General features: G+C 45.8%; 1 long non-coding RNA gene across 1 annotated transcript; it reads right to left on the reverse strand.

The window, feature by feature from the left end:
* Positions 1-1,675: 1,675 nt before the first annotated feature.
* LOC147964306 (uncharacterized) lies at positions 1,676-2,299 on the reverse strand. The gene is made up of 4 exons (XR_015607722.1): positions 2,217-2,299; positions 1,975-2,127; positions 1,820-1,882; positions 1,676-1,729 (listed from the first exon to the last, which is right to left on the reverse strand). It is a non-coding gene; the product is annotated as an uncharacterized LOC147964306 (long non-coding RNA).
* Positions 2,300-6,125: the final 3,826 nt, after the last annotated feature.

Raw genomic sequence — 6,125 nt, forward strand, 5'->3', positions numbered from 1 at the left:
ACGGCAAAGAGAGCGGACGGCAATAATTGCGCTGTCAGTCCGTTAAGTGGCTAACGGCAGGCCTTTGCCGTCAGCCGCTGACGTCAAAATTTCTAGTGTCTTTGCCGTCCGCCGTATGATGTCATCTACACGTCACTACATGGCAGGTTCTTTGCCGTCTGCCACTGATGGCAAAGTGCAGGTTCTTTGCCGTCTGCCACTGATGGCAAAGTCTTTGCCGTCTGCCACTGTAGGCAAACTGACCAAAAGGGTCAGCTCCCAGGAAGCACAGCTGGATGCCATGTGTCTTCTTTGCCGTCCGCGGCAGACGGCAAAGAGCCCGTTGCCGTCGGTGGCAGACGGCAAAGAGCCTGCATATTGGCTCTTTTATCTGTTTTTTTATTAAATCCAACAATTTTCATCACAAATATATATGACATATATAGATATATTTCAAAAGGCCATTACAGAGCAAACATATAAGATATCCAACACATAACTTCATCATCCAACCATATATATTACATGCATAGTTCCATCATACATAACAAGTTCAACATAGAGGCATCCAACCATATATATTACAATAGTTTCATCCAACGATACATGCATAGTTCAACGATACAAAAGAAACAGAGAAAGGGATAAGGAGCACTCCATCTATGCAAGCTTTCGTCAAGTGAATGAAATCTGCAAAATGAAAAATAAGAAAGTTAGAACAAGAAGAGTAGAACAAGAAGAAGAGTAGAACAAGAAGAAGACTAGAACAAGAAGAGTAGAACAAGAAGAAGACTAGAACAAGAAGAGTATGTCATTTATGAGCTAACTTACGTGAAATGGATCATATATGAGCTAACTAAGCTGAAATTGGTCGTTTATGAGCTAGCTAAGGTGAAATGGATCATTTATGAGCTAACTTAGTTGAAATGGGTCGTTTATGAGCTAACTAAGGTCAAATGGATCATTTTTTAGGTAACTAAGGTGAAATGGATCTTTTTTTAGCTAACTTAGGTGAAATGGATCATTTATGAGCTAACTTAGTTGAAATGGATCGTTTTTGAGCTAACTTAGGTGAAATGGATCATTTATGAGCTAATTTAGTTGAAATGGATCTTTTTGAGCTAACTTAGGTGAAATGGATCATTTAAGAGCTAATTTAGGTGAAATGGATCGTTTTTTAGCTAACTTGGTGAAATGGATTGTTTATGAGCTAAATTAGTTGCAATGGATCGTTTATGAGATAACCTAGGTAAGATGGGTCATTTTGGAGTTAACCTAGGTGAAATGGGTCATTTTAAATCTAACGTAGGTAAAATGGATCATTTAGGAGCTAATCTACGTAAAATGGGTCATTTTTGAGCTAACTTGGATGAACTGGATCATTTATAAGCTAACCTAGGTAAAATGGGTCATTTTAGAGCTAACTTAGGTAAAATGGATCGTCTATGAGCTAACTAAGATAATTATGCAATTTTTGACATAAGTAAGCTAAGTACAGATCGTTTTAGAGCTAACTTAGGTAAAATGGATGGTTTTGGAGGTCAGTAAGCTTATTAAGTCATTTTGGAGGAGAAGAAGCTAAGTCTAGGTCATTATGGTAAGCATTGGACGAAATAAAGCTAAGTCTAGGTCTTTATGCATGTGTTAAGCAAAACACTAGATAAACCTACCAAGATCCAGGAGGTGTAGGAGCAGGGTGGCTCGTGTCGGTAGCTGGAGAAGGATCGTGCGATGCTTGTCTGGAGTTACGCTGCACCAAAGATCATTTCCAATGTCTTGTTAGCATGATGACACTCAAATGTTAAGACTAGCAAGTAATGTCCATTCAAATAAAACTCACCGTGGTCCCAGGAGCAATCACTGGCATCGGCGGAGCGGTCTGACCTGTCTTCTCGCACACAGACTGCACATTTGGTTTTGACGACTCAGTCATACTAGTTAGTAACGAGACAAACACTACATGAATGTTTTGGCTAATCTGTAGAAGAAACTTACCACAAGGAGCTCGTACATGGCCCTTGCCTGCATGTCATTCCGTGCCCTCTCCTCCTCCATCATCTTTGTCGTCCTCTCCTCCAACTCCCGCTGCCTCTCCGCCGCCTTCGCCAGAAGTTTCTCCGTTCTATCTCTCTCACTCTGTATAGCAGCCTGCAACACCACTCACATGACCATTTGTAATCATTGATGGAAGCGCATACAATGTAATGGAGAAAGATAACTGAGTATGTATCACTAACCTTGATGGCGAGTTGCACTGGCCGTTCACGAGGCCTTATCTCAGGAGCGGAGCTCGACTGGCGCGCCTTGATCTCCGGGAGAGTTCTAGGACAACGGATAAGTCCATCTCCAATGGCTATGGAGCCATGGGACCTCCCGCCACCAGATATCATCACCAGCTCTGGATCAATGGGACCCTGGCTCGGGTTAAAGTCCTCCCCTTTCCTCGCCTTCCCCTCATCTCTATATCTCACGAGCTTGTTGTGGGAGGAGATGTTGGTGAAGTTGTTTGCATCATCGAGGTCAGACTGAGAGAAAGCCTTGACTTTCTTGAAAGAGGCAGTGTGGGCCATGGCATACAGGTCGTACACCTCTGGCACCTTATCCGCCTTATTGTAGCGTGCCTGAAAGAGAGAAACAATGAAATTAGTAATTAAAGGGCTCAAGCTAGCATGATGAATGAATTGCATGAATCATGAAGCAAACCACATACCCAGTTGCGCCCGAACTGATATAAGTTGGAGCTGCCTTGATGGTGTGGCACACCTTCCATTTGGGCACGTTTGTCCTTGGCCTCGTTGTGGAGGGCTAGCCATTGTTTTGAGCACCACTCATCGACCAACACCTCCCAACAATCCATCCGATCCGCACACCATCTCGGAGGCGCCTAAGTTAGCAAATAGAAACTTGAGCACTACGGCTAAGAATTACTAAATGAAGGAACTTAAGTAGAGAAGGCCTTAAGAATTACCTTCATGTATTGCTCCTTACTCAGGAACTTATCGCGGCACGCCGGCTTGGTCTTCTTGATACCACGCAAGGCGTAGTAGTCTCGAACAGCCTGCACCCGAGCCTCATGCCGTAAGTTCTGGAGTAGGCGCTTGCAGACGTTCTCGATAACATGTGCCGCGTCCTCCTCGTATCCCTCCTCACACCTGTAGAATGTCTGCAATAAAATGAGACAATATTGATTAGTACAATTAATAACTAGCTAGTTGAAGATTTTTAAATGTGTAAAGGAGAAATTACCCAGAACTTTCTGATCACCATGTCTGCCCTCGTGTCGCACACGACACCGTCGATAATCTCATCCGGCGGGGCCGGGGCAGCCACGTAGTGCTCCCAGCTCAATCCAAGCTCTGGAAGCCGACCCTCACCAGGCAACATGACAAACCCCGGGAAGTTTTGCCGGCAAAGAACTCCAAGGACGGAGTTGGGCCGGTGGACACTATGATGGTGGTCCCAACCCCTGCAGCATGACAAGGCCAACGCATTAGTTATTTGAAGAAACATGAATGCAGAAGGTACAAAAATATTAAATGCACTTACGTACCTCTCCCCATCAGGGAAAATCAACCACCTCTGCTCGCGGGTCACCGGCACGGACGGGAGCCGTGTAGCACCACGCTGGTAGACGTTGCCCCCTCCTCCCCCTCCTCATTAGTCGGCTCCCCGCCATCATCAGCATGGCCACTCGGCTCCCCGCCATGCTCAGGCTGACCCGACCAGGTACCCCATCCAGACGTGTGCTCCTCCGGGGTCTCGTGGGCCGAAGGCCCGTCGACCCGAGGCTCGTGGGCCGAAGACTCGTGGACCGGAGGCTCGTGGACCGGAGTCTGTGCAGCCTCCTCCTCAGACGAGTCCACCCTAGCAGTCACGTGCTCGGGTGAAACAGCTGGGGGTGGCGGCGAGGAAGGCGCCCTAGCAGTCACCGTACGTCCTCTCCCGCGACCACGTGCTCCAACTCCTCTCTTCTTCTTACCTCGTCCCCTGCTGGGCACCGCGGTCGATGAAGAAGGGCCTGGCGGTGTCGCCATACTATCCAGCAACGCTCGGCGGAGAGGTGCATGTGGAATGGAAGACCTCGCACCACGCGCCGACGAAGAAGGGGCCTCGGCGCGCTCCCGACCAGCGCCCACCATCTTTCAACACCTGCCATGACAAAGAATAAACGAAATTAGTACAACATAAAAAAAGTACCGACATGAATAATAATGTGTATATCACTTAAGTGTATCATCATCAAGTACAACATAAAAAAATTGAATACCTGACACTACTAATAATCTCGATCAGTATCATCAATAAATGCATAATCATCATCATCACTATAATCAATGATGGGCTCATAGGGTTCATTGGCATCAACATCTGCAAGGCCACCTTGACGTAATTGGTCAAGCATTGACAGGTCATCCGCAGCAGTAACCTCTTCTTGTTCCGGCTCTTCTTGTTCCTCCTCTGGGGTGATGTCAGATTCATTGTCGCTGTCTACTTCAATGTTTTGGGGTGAAGTATAGCGGTTCTTGAAACGCTTTTTGGAAAGACGTGTCTCTTGGAAGAATTCTCCTTCATATGTGTTTGGGTTAATGTGAGGTTCATAATCCTCTTCCTTTGGGGGAGAAAGTCTAGCACGTGGCGGCACTTCATAAACGACATCCCAACCTTTCAGATTTGGATTAGTTTGGCAGGCCCACGGTAGATAGAATACTTGGGTCGCCTGTTGAGCCATAATATAGACATCAGGAACATCTAAATGAGTGCTTTGGTTGATTTCAACTAGCCCTATATGTTCATGAGTCCTTCTAGTCTCCTTCGGCTGAAACCAATAACATTTGAAGACTACGACATTCGGTGGGTTTTCACCATAGAACAGAAGTTCATAAATTGCTTCAACTCTCCCATAATACTCGGTACCTCCTTCGCCAATAGCAGATACACAACAATTTGTAGACTTTCGGTCGGCCATAGATAGCTCTTTGCCATAGGTACGAAAGCGATACCCGTTGATGTCATACTTGTCAAATGAACGGACCTTATAGTCAAAACCATTAGCGACTTGTCTCAATTCGGCGTCCATAGACTCTGAATTAGCCTACAAGTTTAATATGAAAGGATTGTTGCATTATGCACAAATTAGCGAATGAAATGAAATTGTCTAATAGAAATTACTGTTTGTTTGAACCAAGAGATGAAACCGGGATAGCCACCTCCTTGCTTTGCGAGAAGCTCATACTCTTCGACGGAATCCTTTTGGATCTCCGCTCCATACGAGAATATGGTGACGTATCGACTGTATGACATATCCAGGAATAAGAGTAGTTCAAAGGAAATAGAAGTTGCGAAACAATGTACCGAGAACTTACTCGATGTACGGCCGCACTTCTATCAGGTTGTTGAAGATATACAACGAAATGGTCCGCCATTCTTCGTTATCCAAAGATACTGGATGTGAAACACTATCTGGTGCGAGATTCCCTTTGAATAGGCTGAGGTCGGATCCACCCTTTTTAGGCTCGTTAGCATTGTACCGAGGCTTCGGATTATGCAAATGACGATTTTTGGCTTCGTAGTGCACTGTTACGAAGTTTGCCACCTCCTCTGTGATGAATGCCTCAGCCATCGATGCTTCAATTCTACGTTTATTTTTACATTTTTCTCGAAGCGTCTTCTGCATCCTCTCAGTTGGGTAGCACCAACGATTTTTCACGAGCCCCCCCCCCCCCAATCTTGCCTCGGTCGGGAGATGCAAAATCAAATGCTGCATTGGATTAAAGAAGCCTGGTGGAAAGATCTTCTCTAACTTGCAAATCAACTCCGGCGCCAACTCTTCCATTTCTTCTAGCACGCCAGGCGATAGTTCTTTCGCACAAAGAACACGGAAGAAATAGCTGAGTTCTGCCAGTACTAGCCATTCATCCTCAGGGATGAAGCCACGCAACATCACCGGCATTACCCGCTCAATCCATATGTGCCAATCATGACTCTTGAGACCAAATATCTTCAGTTTATCAAGATTCGCTCCCCTCTTTAGATTCGCTGCATACCCATCGGGGAACATCAACTGCTGTTGCACCCACAAGAGAATTTCCCTCATAGCTGGCCTTCCAAGATTGAACCATGCCTTTGGCTTCATCCAGATCTGCTTT

This window comes from Triticum urartu, chromosome 6A (assembly GCF_056163025.1).
Source record: "Triticum urartu cultivar PI428250 chromosome 6A, HENAU_Tu73, whole genome shotgun sequence".
Taxonomy (NCBI): Eukaryota; Viridiplantae; Streptophyta; class Magnoliopsida; order Poales; family Poaceae; genus Triticum; species Triticum urartu.